We start from the raw sequence: 17,929 nt of genomic DNA, 5'->3' as shown, positions 1-17,929 counted from the left end.
TGTGTGTGTGTGTGTGTGTGTGTGTGTGTGTGTGTGTGTGTGTGTGTATGAGAGACAGAGACAGACAGACAGACAGAGACAGAGAGAGGATCCCCATGGACCTAAGTCCATCGGAAATCAGGCTCTTGCAGCTATTTAGGGCCAGCAAAAGAGCTGAAGCTATGCTCAGCTCCCACCCCCCTGGCCAGGTAGGGGCTCAGGTGACACCTGAGGGGTGAGTGTCGGAAGAAAAGCACATTCCCAATTTAACCCATCGCCAAGGCCGCTCAGCTGCCTCACTCTGCAAGCAAGCGCTATGAGTCACAAAGTTTGAGGCACAGGAAGCTGAGAGCGTAGTACGAAGGCTCAGCAGTCAGTGGGCCTCGTTGTTTAGAGAGACACTCAGCCTTTGAATCAGCCTCCTTTCCTGCCCCATTGGTCACACATGTGCATTTCTGACCCAGGTGGGAACATCATCAGGTCCCTTCAAGCAAGTATCATCTCTTGGATGGGCCAAGGCTGGGGAGTGGGGTGGGAGGGGATTGACTTCCGAGCGTGTGCTGCTGGCCAATGGGGAGTCTGCAGGAAGGTAGCAAGGCGGTCGTGTTTTATAAGCTAGGAGGCTGTGAGGTTCCCAGGAGACAGCTATATTTTCTTACTCTCTGTTTTCCCCCCGTTCTTTTCTGCAGAGTGAGCAGGCTAAAGCTGCAGATCACTTGATAAAAGCATGTGACTGCAGGGGCACCTGCAGTGGGGAAGGAGTTAGGACGAGGCCCAGCAGAATGGGTAAGAATTAGGAACCCTAGTTCTGCTGGGTCACCTCGAGGCATTTAGTCCGAGACAGTTGGATAACTGATCCCAGGATGCCTGAGCGTTGGGAGTCCCAGTCTGCCTCTGTTGTGCGAAGCAAGTCAAGGGAGAGTTGGATGGTACAGAAAGGTGAACCGGGAGGCTGAAATATCTGTGTGCTATTTTTGGATACACCACAGATTTTTCAGTTCTGTTTTATAATATGTTCTTATTCCTCCAGATGCAAACAGAGACGGTACTTACCCCTGAATCATGCATAGAAAGATTGCAATGAAGGAATCCTCTGCATACTTGCCTGCAGCAAAGTCATGCCAGTGCTGGTTGGGAGATGATTACTGAATCTCGCTTAGTGCAAAGCCTTGTCTTAGGAGGTGTGACAGGTGCCCACTCTCCAAGGGGAGGGCTTGTTGGCCTGGATTTTAGTATTTTCTTGACTCTCATGAAAAGAAAGGGTCCGTGTCATACTTATAATCTCTCTCTCCTCAGCGGCAATCAATGATGAAAAAAGATGTGAATAGGGAGGTGGGGAAGGCATAGAATCATAGACTTCTTATATTTGGTTCTTGTTTTCTGAGTGATTTATCCAAGGTGACACAGTTAGATGGAAAAAGGCAAAATGAAAACAGGGGCTTCCTAGCTCAGTGCCCCTCCCCCTCCCCTGATGCCCTGGGTAAATGCTCACTGGGAAAATGCCACCAGGGATTTTATTAACTGATGGGCAGTGAGGCCCCTGTGTAGAGCCAACAGTCACATAAGAGCTTTAGGTAAAGGTGTCCCTTGACCATCCACCCTGGTTACTGGATCCATTATCAGTGTGCATAATCTCACTCCCATTGCTGCCTCTCAGCTGCGTGGTGATGCTGGACAGATCTTCACCTCCCTTCTCGTCTCTTCCTCACCTTACCTCTGCCCCCGACAACTCAGTCTCCCTGTGTCCTCAGTTTCCCCCATCTTCTTCTTTCCATCTATGGGAGAATAAGGGCCCCTTGTCTTTGCTAGAGGACGCGGTACCATCTGGGACAGAAAGAATCCTAGACATGGGGCCAGCCCATCTCAACCCACAGTCAGTTCATGTTTGTTTCATCTTAGACAAGTGGGTTTGTCTCTCAGAATGATATCTCTGTATAAAACGGCTAGAGGCCCATCTACCTCCCAGGTCTGTGTGAGCCTCAGAGCTGGACCGTGGATGTGACAGTGCATTATAAGAGGTTCTACACTCACAAGACAAATTGCTCAAGAGCCGTGCCCTTCAGGTCCTCCTGGACCTTTGCCCTTCTCTTTTTTTTTTTTTTTTGCCCTTCTCTTTTCCTCTCTGCTGGCTCCTAAAGATGCCTGTTTGCATAACCTCCCACCCCAGCTTAACACACAAGTCACCTCGACCTAGCTAGCCACTCAAGCCACTGAACTACTTCTCCTTCCCTTCCCCAAACTCACCCCAGCTGCTTCTCACCGCTCACTCATTCCTAAAGCCCAGCCACTTTCTGGAAGCGGCTCTCCGAAAGGACACAGGTGACCCCCCACACTCTTTTTCTAACTATGAACACAGACTGACAAGGGATCTGGGAAACTATAAAAGCCCTTTGTACTCGGGTAGGAAGATTGTGAGCAAATTCTCTGCAAAAAATGGATTCTCATTAGGGTTTTTTTGTGTGTGTTAGAATTACATAATTAAAAGTTTCCCTCTGCTTCTCCCCTGGGATGGAGCCACGGTGGTCCCACCTAGGAGCGTCCCGCTTACGCACCAAGGCGGGGCCGAGCTCTCCAAGAAACACTACCCTCCGGAATCAGGGCAGCAGGCCATGAAGACGATTGGGAAGCATTTCCCCAGAACCACCATCTGTGTAGCCCAATCTCCCTTAAACAAAAGCTGCACTAACGAATCCCTCCTCACCTCTAGGTTCAGCCTCATGGCCAACATAGGCCTTTCTTCACGCTTTGTGATTCAGAAAGCCGACTGTAGGGAACAGCACACAACTTTCTGTAAATGTGCGTTACAGAGCGCATGTGTGTGTGACTTGTGGATGGCGGGGAGAAGTGCAGGGTGGAGCCGACTCCACGTGCGGCACAAAGGCTCACCTTGGCAGACAGCTCCACAGATCCTGCTTCTCCTCATCACGGGACACACACACACACACACACACACACTCTCCAACCTCATCCCCCGAATCCTGACGCAGTCCTATGGTGCAGCATGTGGCTTGTTCAGGTGGGAGCTGTCCCCCCGCCCCCTCCCTTCTCCTCCTGACTCCTTTATTCCCTGTAGCGGGGCGGGGGGGTGGAGTGAGTAGAGCCTGTCTTCTCTCTTGCTCCTCACAGCTCAGCGATTTCAAACGGTTGCAGTTTCCTTATCACACATAAATAAAAACAAAAAGTTAATATCACCTTATGGAAAATCTGGAAAAGGGAGGAGGGGAAAAAAAACCATCCACAATTCTACCCCCTAGAGCCAACCTTTCATATTGTTATATAAATTACCCCTAAGATTTTGTGCTCACCTGCTTTTGCCCTTTCTTTTCTCTTTCTTGCCTTGCTCCTGGCGTGTTACCCTGGTTGTGATGGTGGCTCTGCCCCTCAGGTAACCTTGGACCTGACTTTCTGAGCCTGTTTCCTGGCTCTACAGGATGACAAGGCCCACCTCCTGCAGGGATTAATCAGGATAAGAGAGCTGCCCGCACTTTCTCCTTCCCCTTCTTCAACTTTCTCTCTTCTCTCCATTTCTTATTTTAAAAAAGGGGCAAAAAAAAAAAAAAAAATTAAGCTTATGTCTCATAAACTTAATAACAGTGCTTGTGATACTGTTCCTGGTATAAACAAAAGAAAAATCTACTTTGAAAAACATCTTTTGGGAATTCCCTGGTGGTCCAGTGGTTTGGACTCTGCGCTTCTACTGCAGGGGGCCTGGGTTTGATCCCTGGTTGGGGAACTAAGATCCCACACAAGCCAAGGTGTGTGGCCAAAAAAAAAAGCATCTTTTTTTTTCCCCCTGGTAGTCATCCAGTCCTTCTAGAAAATCTGGAAAACACCGTAAACAATAAGCAAGTATAACTGCTTTTACTATTTTGATATCTTTCCTTCCATGCATTTGTTTATGTGGTTAGAATTATTCATTTCCCATAATTTGGTATTCTATTTTTTTCTACTTAACATTAGAATATAAGCATTCCCTCACCCCCAAGTTAACACAGAGTCACTGGCTGCCATTTTTAATGCCATTTTAATGCTATGTAACAGTCCACTGAATGGACATATAATTTCCTTATTGTACATTTAAGTTGTTCATAAAGATTCAGTGTTATAACCCTGGGAAGAGTAGCTGGTGCACAGAGCTTTCTCTGCACCTTGGAGTATCTCCCTAGCCCTCCAAATGGGTTGATCAAGGTATATAAACATTTTAAAGATTTGTTACATATTGTCAAATTGTTTTCAATTTGTATCGATAACACCAGCAGTTATAAGAGTACCTATCTCCTTGTACTCTCAAAAGCATTAAAGGTTGAGATTTTTTCCTAATCTTACTAATTTGATAAGAAACATTATATAATTTTAACTTGTATTCTTTATTACTAGTGAAGTTAAACACTTCCTATATTTTCTAATCTTTTGCATTTTAGTGAATTGTCGTATGAGTATGATTAGTTTATTTATTGAGGACTTAACCATGGGTCTGTCATTTGCTTTATGCTTTGTATTTTGAAGGGAAATAGACATAAACTATCAAGTATTTGTGGAGTGTCAACTATATATGATACTACACAGGGCATCGTGAGGGATAAAAAATGTATAAAAGTTCCTTCCATCAAGAAGTTTCCAGTTTCAGTGCGCAAACGAGTTGTAAAACCTGCAAAAAATTGAACAATACAGAGACAGGTTCAGTAAAATTACACAGTTTCGCGAGGTAGAATGGAGCTACTCTTCAGAGGGTCAGCCAGCAATATTTGGACGTGGAAGAGCCCACTGGGAGGTGGAGCCATTAGGAGGGCTTCGCAGGACAGTAGGCATTTGTGTGATGTTCTGAGGGCTGGGGGGGTAGGGGGCCGGGGAGCATGCCGGGAGACACACCAGGGTAAGTGCACAGAGGTGGGGAAAGAAAAGCCATGTCCAGGGATAGTTAGGGAAACTGCCAGGGATTGGGCAGTTTAGATGGTGAATTATGTGATGGAGTAGGAGATTTTGTCAGGATACAGAGTTTTCACTTACCCCTATGAGCAGTAGGAGCCGGTGAAGAGTTGAAAACTGTCAAATGGCTGATTTGCTCAATTAATGTTTTAAAGAAATGAAACTGGGGGGCACTGTGCAGAATGGGTGGGGGGATGAGGGGAAATGAAGGAAAGAAGAGGAGATAGATGCTGAAGATGCAGGCAGTAGCCTAAGGAGTGAGAAGGCTTTGGACCAGTTACAATTGTGCATATGCAGTGGAAGATGTTTGCCCCTTAAAAAAAGAAAAAAAAAAAGGCAGTAGGACTGGGTGGGGATAAGGTGAACTGAAACTTTAAAAAAAATTCCCATGGTACATAAAATGTGGGTTATATAAGCAGATATAAAAAATAGTTGATGGTGAAATAGGTGCTAAATTACCTAGAGCAGTAAATTGATTATAATCTAACTAATTCTAGAGAGGATTTGGAGCATATATGTTACACACACACACCTGTGCTACAGTAAATAAAGAAATCGGGCTTCCCTGGTGGCGCAGTGGTTGAGAGTCCGCCTGCCGATGCAGGGGACACGGGTTTGTGCCCCAGTCCGGGAAGATCACACATGCCGCGGAGCAGCTGGGCCCGTGAGCCGTGGCCGCTGAGCCTGCGCGTCCGGAGCCTGTGCTCCGCAGCGGGAGGGGCCGCGACGGTGAGAGGCCCGCGTACCGCAAAAAAATCAATCAATCAATGAATGCAAAGAAAATCTAAGAGTAAAACAGAAAAAAAAAAAAAGCCAAAGATAAAGTTGTATCAGGGAAAAAACACCTATCAAACAGCCCTGTTGCAAATTCAGTTTTGAGCTTCCTGTAGGCCAAAAAAAGAGGAGAAAAGTCATTTGCAAAACTCATAGCATCTTTAAAACTTTTAAAAAAATGCAATTGCCTGGGACAAATACAGTTTTTTGAGATGCTAAGATCTGAAAGAAATTCCTCCCTGAGTTCCTCCTTAAAAAGGAGATATTTCAAAAATAATGGCCTAAATTAGATTTTTCTTTTGAAAATATAGTTCCCTTAATCAGCTCTATCCCAGTTTGCAGAGTATGAAGACTGGTCCAAATACAAGTCTGTGGATTCTGATTCCTCCCTGAAACTGCCACGGGCTCTGCCGTCGGCTTCCTTCCTGGTTTGGATGAGCCAGGACCTGCCGAGGCTCCTGCCCCGCTTCGCAGCTGTGGATGTTACTTTCTCCTTCTATGGATGAATGGGAGTCTTTTGAGAGTGTGCTCCCTGGAGAAGCTCTTCCTGTCTCCACAATCCAGGAGGCCTGTCTGTCCCTCTCGTTCACATGTCTTATTTTAATTCATTGCACAGCCATGGACCACAATCTAATATTCCTCTCCTCTGTGTTCCCCACTGCATCTTTAGGGCACAGAGCACTGCCTGGTATGGAGTAGGTGCTCAAAAACCTACTCATTCATCCTTGTTGAATGGGTGAATCCTGAGCTAGATGTCTTTTCTGAAATTTACCTCTTTATAACTTCTGACCCTCTCTGTATTTCAGCCTTAACTGTGTTTTGAATAACAGTACAATTACGCTTACTTTCGTTTCCATTCGTTGGGCACCACTCTGTGCCAAGCAGCGTTCTAAGCACTTTTTAGGTATTTACTGATTTAATCCTCCCCAAATTCTAGGGGTTGGTAATTATTATTCTCACTTTAGAAATGAGAAAACTGAGGAGCTAAGGGTTTTAGTGACCCACCCGTGGCTACACGGTTATGTGATTGGGCTGGGATTTGAACCTCGGCATTCCAGCTCCACAGTGCGGACTCACCCCCCTCCTACAATGCTGTCCCTAGAATATTCTGAATATTTCAGAGAATATGGGTCTTTCCTTTGCAGAGCTCACTGCACCACAGAGACTGGCACATGTCAATTTGGGGAGAGAGGAGAGTGTGGGCGTCAGGGATGAACTGCTGAGGGGGATGTGCCTTCTCGTTGGTCCCAGGCCTGCCAGCAGGGAAGCAGGGAGCTCGCTTCAGGTTGGAGCCTCTGCCTCTTGGCAGCCTCCCCGCCTCCTTTATCATCGTTTTGCTTTGTCAGAGAGAGAAATGGCCCAGGAATAGTCTGGGGGACCTAGATGAGAAAAGGTAAGTAAGAGAGGATTCAGGAGAGTAGGTTGGTGAGGGCGGAAGACAACGTAAACACCAGTGGTGGCATGAAAAACAAGGGAGCTTGGGCGTGCATCTCAGAGAGAGAGACTGGCAGGCAGGCGGATGGGGCCGTCATTCAACCAGCACTGAGTCACACACATGCCGTGGCATGTGTGTTCTTAACAACATGGTCCATGGTCAGTGCTTGGCCTAGAGGATCCAGAAGGTCCCCAGAAACTGAGACCTTCATTCACAGGAGGAGCTTCTGTTTTTCTGATAGTTTGTCTGTGAATTAAAACTCCTTCTCTACATCATCAGGTCCAGCCAGCCTGGAAGCAGTGATTGCTGCCTCTGAGAGGTGGGGTTAGGACTGAGCTGTGTGTGTTAGAGAGGGACGGTGGTCCAAGTCCCTAGTGGCCACCTTCTAGCCATAGGACCCTGGACAGTTATTTCCTCTCTCTCTGAGCCCATTCCCTCCCCTATAAAACGGGGATAGTTTGCTTTGTAATGAGAAAATGTCCCCATACATGTATTTATGTTATAGGACATCATACCTATGAAAGGGGATATTATCATCATCTGAGCAATTCTTGTGGTTACTTCTCGGGCAAGGCCATGCCCTCTCCAGAAACAGTGACAGTCCCTGCTTACAAGGATGAGTATGTCATATTTAGACTGTATTTGTTAAAATCCTTAGACAGAGGGGTCTGATAATAAGAATGTCAAACCAGAGAGCTGCTACAGGATTGGCAAGCTGGGCCCCTGCCTCTGGGAAGCCTACCTGTCAGATGGGGACCCTGAACGGGGACAACCATAACGCTGATTCTGTCGAGCACTTTCTTGTCTCCTCGAGGACCATGCACAGATTGGTGGGCCGTGACTGTGTCCCTCTCATCCCTGTACCAGAAAGATGAGAAAATCTCTTAGACCACAAAGAGGACAGGTGTGACATCTTCATCTAAGTCCTTAGACTACGCTAAATTCTTATGCATTACTAAAATGTAGCGATGTTTATTCTGTGTCATGCTGTTCATTACCTCCACTCAGAACAACCCTTTGGTGGTGGACGTCATTACACCTGTGGTTGAGCTGGGGACACAGAGATTCAGAAGACCAATAATTTGCCCAAGGTCATGCAGCTGGTTGAAGTTCATTCTCCATTGTCTCTTAAGCAAGTGTTCACAGAACTGCATATGAGATTAAAACACTGCTTTTGTACCTGATGGCGATTACATGTGCCTTATGCCAAACGGCAAATTTCACCACAAGAGAATTCCAAACTGAGTCTTTCAGTAGATTGTACATAGTTTATTTAGTTGTGGCTTTACGTCTAGGAATATGGGTGCCTGATGAGGACTTTGAAGCTCAGTGCCCTAACTCACATGCTGTAGTTTGCCTATAAATCTGAGAATTAGGATTCCTGGGCTCAAATGCTAACTTTCTCATTACCCTACAGAAGGACCCAGATAAATTCAAGCATCTGGGAACCAGGAGTCTTAGATTCTTAGCCTGGCAGGGCTCCAAGCTTCGTCATAACTATTCAGAACAATTTCTCTCCATGTCCCAACTTTCTTTTCAGGTGACTAATACATGAAATAACATTTATAAATCATAAGTCCTAAGTTACAAGAACATTTATAAAGACCTTGGATGAAGATCTCTTAGAAAGGCACTGCTTGTAATAAAGCGATGCATTCCCAGCACCTCCTAGCTTCTTACTACTTGTGCAGGAGGTATGTTCCGAGAGCTGAGTCATACAGGATGGATGCTGAAAAAACCCAGAGCTGTGCAGCCTTCCCCAAGCCTTCTTTGTGTCCCCACTGTATCTTATACTTGGCTGTTATTTTTTTCATGTATTTATCAAACTGAATGTCATTTATTCCTTTACACACTAGATCTGTGAACCTCTTGAGGACACAACCTCTACCTTAATCTTCGTTTTTCCTAGCATCTAGGGAAGATCTTTGGTATGTAGTAAGACCTCAGGTATTTGCATCGAACTATAAAATAATTGTATGTGTCATTCATCCAACCATAGGTACATACCTAGCAGCCCAAGTTTCCAAGGTACCAGTGATGGTGGGCTGGGGAATCTCTCTAAGAACAGAGAGAATCCTGTAGTGACAATAATATTTTACCATCTTACGGTGCCTTTCCGCATCGATCGTAACTTTGTAGAGCATAAAGAATATGCCAGAATATGACCATTTGGCTTTTCCTCCAGACTTTAATGGTGTTAATGATGAGAGGTAACCACTTGGCCTACCAATGAGATGGTTAGGGCAGTTAGAGAGTCATTCTTACATATTTCTTTCTTGGTTTGTAGAGTTCGGAATAAATGTTACAATCATTTTCTTCAAAAAGGAAGGTTACTTAGTGGCATAATCATGGGTAAATCTTTATTTTGATTTCCATTCATATTGTCTGTGCAGTATTCTTTCACAAAACAAGAAAGATGAAAAGGCCTTTTGAGGCAAAGGCAATGAAATGTCTGTTTCTCGAAGCACTTGGCCAGAATGTTCCTCGATAAAGCACTCTGCACCCTTGTGCACCTTTGGTCTCAGGGCTAGAGTTCGGGGGCACCTGGAATAGCAGGTGTGCTGACTTTGGCTGAGGTTCCTATACAGGTAGAGTAGAAAAGGGAAAAAATACCAGGGTCGTCCCATTGCTTCCCTCAAACCCCTGATAGGGGCATGGTCCTTGTAGCAGGCCTGGGCCCAGGGGCTGCTAAATAGAGTAAACATATCTGATTGTCTGACTATCTTGAGAAATTTCACCCCAAAGATATTCCCTAGCACTGCTGGGAATGTCCTCTTCTCCCCCAGACAACACTGTCGGAGCAGAACAGGGCTGAGTGTTCCGGAGAGGAGTGGGTGGTGCTGGACATCATACAAGGCCTCCCTTCTGTTTTCTCAAGGACATTCATTTCTGCGCTGGGAGGGAGCGTTGGCCGTCAGGGTGATTCAGGCTCTGTTGCTGTGTGAATCTGGGCAAGATTCTCAACCTCCCTCAGATTTAGGTTCACCATCTGTAAGTTGGGAGAGCCGGACTGGATGGTCTTGAAGGGTTTCCCAGTTCTTACGTCTGCACCTGGGTTGGGGTGACTGGTCTGTCCTGTGGGTGAGACAGCAGGGACTGTGGGTGCATCCACAGCAGGAGATCCCAGTGGTGATGTAGGCACCGGGGTCTTGGGTTCTCTATGTCACCTGGCCAAGCATCCATTTCCTCACTGATAAGACCAGGATAATGATCCCTTTGTTAATTCAAACAGTGTCTGTCCTGGGGCCCTGTTGAATGAAACGATGCTCCTGACAAGTATGCTGGGGTAGGCGTGGATAAGAGGCGTGTGCCTTCCGAGTGCCGGATGCTATGATTCTTGCCCTATGTACATTCACATTTCACAAAAATCCTGTGTGCTAAGTGTTCTTTTCCCCTCTCCAATTTTCATATAAAGATAATAAAGTTCAGGGCTTCCCTGGTGGTGCAGTGGTTGAGAGTCCGCCTGCCGATGCAGGGGACACAGGTTCATGCCCCGGTCCGGGAAGATCCCACATGCCGTGGAGCGGCTGGGCCCGTGAGCCATGGCCGCTGAGCCTGGCGTCCGGAGCCTGTGCTCCGCAACGGGAGAGGCCACAACAGTGAGAGGCCCACGTAATGCAAAAAAAAAAAAAAAAAAAAAGATAATAAAGTTCAGAGAAATTAAATGCCTTGTCCAAGGTCATCCAGCTCACTGAGTGGCACAACTAAGAAAAGAACGAGGTCTGGGTTTTTTTCCCAACACTGTTTTCTCTTCTAGTCCAAGTGGACTCGTTTAAAATGCCATTATTAATTGGACCACATCAAAATTTAAAACTTTGGTGCACCAAAGGATACTATCAACAGAGTGAAAAGGCAACCCACAGGATGGCAACCTAGAGAATATTTGCAAATCGTATATCTGATAAGGGATTTCTATCCAGAATATATAAAGAATGCCTGCAACTCAACAACAGAATAACAACTTGGTTAAAAATGGGAAAAGGACTTGAATAGACATTTCTTCATAGACAATGTACAAATGGCCAACAAATACCTGAAAAGATGCTCAATATCGCTAATTATTAGGGAAATGCAAATCAAAACCACAATGAGATACTATTTCACACTGATTAGGATGGCTATTACCAAAAAAACAGAAAATAACAAATGTTGGCAAGGGTGTGGAGAAACTGGGATCCTTGTGCACTGCCGGTGGGAGTGGAAAACGTTGTGGCAGTTTTTCAGAAAATTAAAAACAGAACTACTGTATGATCCAATAGTTCTGTCTTTAGATATATACCAAAAGAAGTGAAAACAGGGCCTCAAAAAGATATTTGTACACCCATGCTCATAGCAGCATTATGCAAAATGGCCCAAAGTGGAAGCCACCTAATTATATCTTGACAGATGAATGGATAAACAAAATGTGGTATATACATGCAGTAGAATATTATGCAGCCTTAAAAAGGAAGGAAATCCTGACACATGCCACAAAGTGGATAAACCCTGAGGACGTTATGCTAAGTGAAATAAGCTAGTCACAACACAACAGACCCTGTGTGATTTCACTTATATGAGGTACCTAGAGTAGTCAGCTTCATAGAATAGAGGTCAGCAGGGGCTGAGGGGGATGGGTATGGAGAGTTGTTTAATGGGTACAGAGTTCTGCAAGATAAAAAGAGTTCTGGAGCATAAATAAGGCTAGGCTGATGACCTAGCATTAGTCACCTTGTTGCTTGGGGTGTATATAAAAGGAGACCCAGAAACTGACACCATCATAATCTTGGGGTCTTTAGAAAACTCCAACTTCAATTAAGAATATTATTAAAGTGCCATCTTTCAAAGGAAGAAAATTTGAATAATATCAAGGGCAGGTCTGTGGCTGCATTTTTGTGAAAGTGGCTGGAGGAATGATTATCAAATTTGGAGGTTCTGTTACAAATGGTCTGATTTAATGGCAAATGCATTATTCACCTTGTGGGGGAAGGTGCGTCTCAAGGAGCTAGACGCTGTCCTTCTGAGCAGTGAAACTGAGGTACCAGGAGAGGTCATGTGACTGCCAGTGGGGAAAAAAAGTGCCAGACACACTCCTCTGCAGAAAACAAGCAGTGAATTCAGATGTCGGCCCCAAATGAACCACAAGAGTTGGCGCTTGAAATTGCAGGTTGATTTTTGGTGAAGCTGCCTCTCACTACAGGCAACTCTAAGTGGCCTGCTCTGAGGGCAGCAGCAAGCTTTATTTATTTATAAAAAAAGCTAATGCCACGCTAGAAAGCCAGCCTGTCCTCAATGCAGGTACACTAGCCCTGAAAGAAACCCTCTACAATACTAACAGTGGTTATTTCTGAGTGATAGGATCCCAGATGATTTTTAGACTTTCTTTCCAAAACTATTTGGGGGCTTCCCTGGTGGCGCAGTGGTTAAGAATCCGCCTGCCAATGCAGGGGGCACGAGTTCGAGCCCTGGTCCAGCAAGATCCCACATGCCTCAGAGCAACTAAGCCCGTGCGCCACAACTACTGAGACTGTGCTCTAGAGCCCGCAAGCCACAACTACTGAAGCCCGTGTGCCTAGAGTCCACGCTCTGCAACAAGAGAAGCCACCATAATGAGAAGCCTGTGCACAGCAACGAAGAGTAGCCCCCGCTCTCTGCAACTAGAGAAAACCCGCGCGCAGCAACGAAGACCCAACGCAGCCGAAAATAAATAAAATAAATAAATTTATTAAAAAATAACAAAAAATGAAAACTATTTGGACAGAAGTAGAGTTACAGATGTAGAAAACAAACTTATGGTTACCAGGGGATGGGGAGGAGGCATAAATTGGGAGATTGGGATTGACATATACATACTACTATATATAAAACAAATAGCTGATAAGAACCTAGTGTGTAGCATAGGAAACTACTCAATACTCTGTGATGGCCTATATGGGAAAAGAATCTTAAAAAAGAGTGGATATATGTATATGTATAACCAATTCACTTTGCTGTACACCTGAAACTAACACAACATAGCAAGTCAGGGACTTCCCTGGTGGCACAGTGGTTAAGAATCTGCCTGCTAATACAGGGGACACGGTTCGAGCCCTGGTCCAGGAAGATCCCACATACCGCGGAGCAACTAAGCCCGTGCGCCACAACTACTGAGCCCGCATGCCCCAACTACTGAAGCCAGCGCGCACCGAGGGCCCCCGCTCCGCCACCGCAGTGGGAAGCCTGCACACCACAACGAAGAGTAGGCCCTGCTCGCCACAACTAGAGAAAGCCCGGGCACGGTAACGAAGACCCAATGCAGCCAAAAATAAATAAATAAATAAATAAATTAAAAGCACATTGTAAGTCAACTATACTCCAATAAAAATTAAAAAAAAATTTTTTTAAACACAAAAAGCAAACAAAAAAACTGTTTGGTATTTTTTTACGTTTTGTGTAGTGAGCATGTGTTTTAATGGCAGAACTAAATATAATCCAAAATGTTTTTCACCATCAAAGGCCTGTGGATGGTTATCTAACATCTTCTCATTATGTTTTAGGTACAATTAGGCAAGAATACATGCAAAAACAAATCAGTGATGATAGAAGTTAGAAATCAGATAGTGGTTGGGTGAGGGGCTTGACTGGGAAGGGTAACTCTGGGGACATCCCAAATGTTCTCTCTCTTGTTTGGGTGGTGGTTACACAAGTGTATAGGCAGTTGTCAAAACTCAAGGCACTGAACTGGTAAGATCTGTGCATCTACTGCATGTTAATTATATTGCAATAAGACAGCAGGAAACCCAGGGAAAGAAAACATGCATGCAAACAATCGCAGGTCTGTTTTGCACTGCTGGCAGCTGGTGTGCCAGAAGACAACCAGGGACCCGTGCCAGCCAGCACCGGGCTGTCATCCGAAGCCCAGCAAGGTCCCCAGCACCCCAGGAAAAGTGCTCATTGAGAGCTGCTGGGTGGGGCGCATGCTGCTAGAAAACTTGTGCTGAGCAGAGAGCGGAAGAAGCTGACCCAGGAAGTCCAGGCCGGCGTTGGCAGCTGGGAGGTTGATGGTGCTGGCAGGGCAGGGGGCAGAGGGCTCGTAAGGAGGGCCATCTGGTGCAAGGCCTTTGGAGCACTGCCATGGGCACTGCTGACTCTTGTTGGACCTTAAATGGCAGAACAAAGCCTGGCTTGACCAGGCCTGCTGGTGCCCGTCTCAGCACCAGGACCAGCACGGAGGGTGGCTGAGCAGAGCTGGGTGTGTGCGCAGGATTGATTTTTCCATTTCCTCCTTGGGGCTTCTGTGACCTCGCAGTGATGTCGTTCTCCTAAGAATGCATAGCCTTTAATGGCCTTATTATTCACCTGTTTCTTAATAATGTGCTGGTTTGTGATATCTCTGCACAAAGACCTACATCTCCCTAGCTAAAAATGGATTTTTTTCCAATGGCACATGGAAGTGAATAAATCTCAGTGTCTCCTTTGCAGCCCTGGGGTTAAGTGTGAAGATGCTATAGTCAGATAGGCCTAGGTTTGAATCCCACTACCCCAAGTAACAGTTGTGTGACTTTGGATAAGTTTCTCAACTGCGTGTACTAAGCCTCATTTTCCTCATCTGTAAAATGGGGACATAGATTCCACCTCAGTGCTATTGGGAGGATTGAATAAAACAATTCATTCAAACCTCTTAACAGTTCCTGATGCATAATGAGAGCTTAATGTTAGCTGATGTTGATGTTAATAGGAGGGGTTGTAATACGTATTTTACTATCAACAGATCCTTTTTAATGACAACATAGCAGTAACAGAGCCACCCCTCCAGAGGCTGAAGTTCTGATTTGAAGCTCGCAATCTCCACTCATCATTCAGAGCTTTTTAAGAAGCTGTCCCTGGCCAGCTGGGTTTCTGCTTTCAGGACCCACTCTGCTTAGCTGCTTTCTCAGACTATCTGCTTTTTGCTTCTTGCAATGTGGGCAGAACCTGCTGGAGGGACTTTCTTCCTTGTGCAGGTATATACTCAGTATGCCCATGCGCACTAGAACTGCCTCATTAAAAATGGGTCTCGGCTGTGCTTGGCCTGATGCTTACTTGGCATTTTTAGTGTGGCTCAGCCTAGCACTTGTTTTGCTTTTTTTTTTGGCCGAATTCTGGTGCTTGCTCCTAATTCTGTTTTGCATTTCAAAAGTGTTGCTTCTGAAAGTCCCCTCTGGCACCATGGTCACCCTGGTCCTGACTTTATCTTTTAGCAGCTCTGGGGTGTGCCTGTGTTGTGTTCCATCACCACTGCTCATGCTGTGACAGATTCTCTGATTATATATTTGACCTTTTGAATGATTGATCTTGGAATCTTAGCCTTTAAGAGTCTGTGTCTTAAATCTATTAGTTCATCTGTATATTTAAAGCACTCACACTTGCTCTCAATCATTTTGGCTCCATAACAATGAAGCTTCCTCTGGTTTCTATATTTGATACTGTGTTCATTTGGAAAGCTAGAGGTGAGTAACCTTGCTTTTTATAGGCTGCCTGGTGACCACAGTGGGAAACTGGACATATTATGGGAATGGGGAAAGCATTCATGGTATAAATCCTGAGTCCTGGTTTCCAGTTCTTAGCTCCAAACTTAAACCAAATCAGCAGTGAGATTTCAAGCACTCTATTGTTTTCATGTGATGGGTTCTACTCCCTATGCTGCAGACTCTTTGAGGGCGGGAGTTATCCACTGGAAACCTTACCCCCACGGTTCATGTGTTCTTTTTTTTTTTAAATCCTATTCTATTTTTTTATTTATTTAAATTTTATTATTTTTTTTTGGCCACACCATGCAGCTTTTGGGATCTTAGTTCCCCGACCAGGGATTGAACCCGGGCCCTGGCAGTGAAAGCCCCAAGTACTAACCACTGGACCACGAGGAAATTCCCCTGGTTCATGTGTTCTTAAAAAAAAAAAAAAAAAAAATTGAATGCCTCAATATGCCAGGTGGTAGGTATTCGCTGGATAAATTTCAGATGAAGGAATTCCCACAATGAGCTCAGAACACCTTACAGACAGCCACGCACATAGGCATTAACCTCCCACCGCACCCCACCCCACCCTTGATCTCATTTATTAGGATTTCCTGGGTTTTGAAGGCCCACAAATTACTTCCTTCCATATATGTAAACAATACACTGCTTATACTGATAAACAAAGTTTATAAAGTGAGAACCAATTAAATTATAAAATGCCAACAATGCTCTGTTAGCAGTAATTCTATCATCAAAGTTACAGAATACCTCCAGGGTCCTAAGGCTACACTGGAAGCAGGAGGTCTCAGGGCCGCTTAGGAAGTTAACCCGCGTGGCCTGGGGGCCTGCGCTGCTTCTGATAGTAGAAGCAGCCTGGAGTTTGTCCATTATTCACACCTGGTGGAGGCTGAGCTTGTCAAAGTCACGTGTCCCCGTGACCCAGGCAGAGGCAAGCCAAGCACTGCCGGTGGTGGTGTCATCTTTAAATCAGTGTTTCATATAATATTTTCTGACGCTTCTAAACCCGCAATCACGGAAGCTGAGATTACGCCTCTCCTCTTCCCTTAGTAATCATTCCCCACTTGACTCGCTCTATTTGAGATTCCAAGGTCACCTCTACTGAAAACCTGTCCAGAAGGTCACCAGTGGAGGCCTGATTACCGAGCCCTTTGCCTTCGCCTTTTCAGTTCTTGCTGTTTTTTTCCTCTCATGACCATTTTCACTTTTTGAAACTCACCTCCCCGGCTCAAACTGCCGGGACACGGTGCCCTCCGGGTCCTCGCCTCCCTCTGTGATCGCGGGCGCTGTGCAGATGCCGTGAGGCCTGGCCATTCCTGTCTCTATCGTCACCCCTAGAAAGCCCCTCCACTTGCCCCTCAGCTGTCAACTCTGTTTGGTGGCCCTCACGTGTAAAGGGAGGGAGGGAGGCCGAGCTTAGCCTGCGTTCCACTCACCCCATCTCTGGTCTTGATCCCAAATATCATCCCTTGGCTCTGGGGCCGGTGAGACACCTATCAGAAGCCTCTGCTTCTTCCTGATTTCCCTTTCCATTTATTTCTGCTTCGCCACGGGCTGGAGACTGAATATGCCCCACCCCGCCGACCCAGGTCGCACACTCACCCTGTGTGACTTCCCCATGTTTGTCACACCTCCAGCTGGACATTCCTACTTCAAGGCCTCGTCCTGCTCCTCTGCCAGGGCTGTCACATTCTTTGTGGCCGCCCAGCAACGCCCCATCCATCTATCCACCGGAAGTAGATTCCTTACACATTCTAAGGCACAATCAAAGATGACGTGGCTGTTCGTATAATGACAGTTCTCCCCTCTTGGCCTGGCATCCAGGGCATCTCACCACCCGGCCCCTCCCTGACACCCCAGCTGCCCTCACACTGCCCTGGACAGACTGGCCCGCTGACTTCTCTCAGAAGGCTCCCTTGGACATCGCTCCTCCGAGCTTTTGCAGATGCTGTTCCCACTGCCTGGAAAGCCCTCCTCTCTCCTCTTTGTCAACACATTACCTGTACCTCATTTCCATTGGGAAGCACCTAGACTGAAATGACACCTCCACCCTCTGACGTCCCAGCACGCTGGCTCTCTGACTCAAGTGACACTTGTCCTTTTGTTATGGCTGCTCGAACCCATGCCCAAGAGGACAGGGACTCACGCATCCTGGTTTTATTATTATTTTTTCTTCATCTACATCTAATGGACTCGATGCATCTGTGTTGCATGCCTGGTGTGTGCATGAATAAATGAGATGACTGCCAGGTCTTGAATCAGCTCCAGCAAGAACCAAATACAGAAAACAGTCCCTCTGTGTGTGTGTGTGTGTGTGTGTGTGTGTGTGTGTGTGTGTGTGTGT

General features: G+C 46.0%; 1 protein-coding gene across 1 annotated transcript in view; it reads left to right on the top strand.

Moving 5' to 3' along the window:
• Positions 1-17,929, top strand: part of EFR3B (EFR3 homolog B) — an 84,365-nt gene that overhangs the window by 1,157 nt on the left and 65,279 nt on the right. The window lies entirely within an intron of this gene.

Source organism: Aethalodelphis obliquidens, unplaced genomic scaffold, assembly GCF_003676395.1.
Source record: "Aethalodelphis obliquidens isolate GAN/ISIS:26980383/991018 unplaced genomic scaffold, ASM367639v1 scaffold12, whole genome shotgun sequence".
NCBI classification, from domain to species: Eukaryota; Metazoa; Chordata; class Mammalia; order Artiodactyla; family Delphinidae; genus Aethalodelphis; species Aethalodelphis obliquidens.
This window is presented reverse-complemented; position numbering and strand designations above follow the sequence as displayed.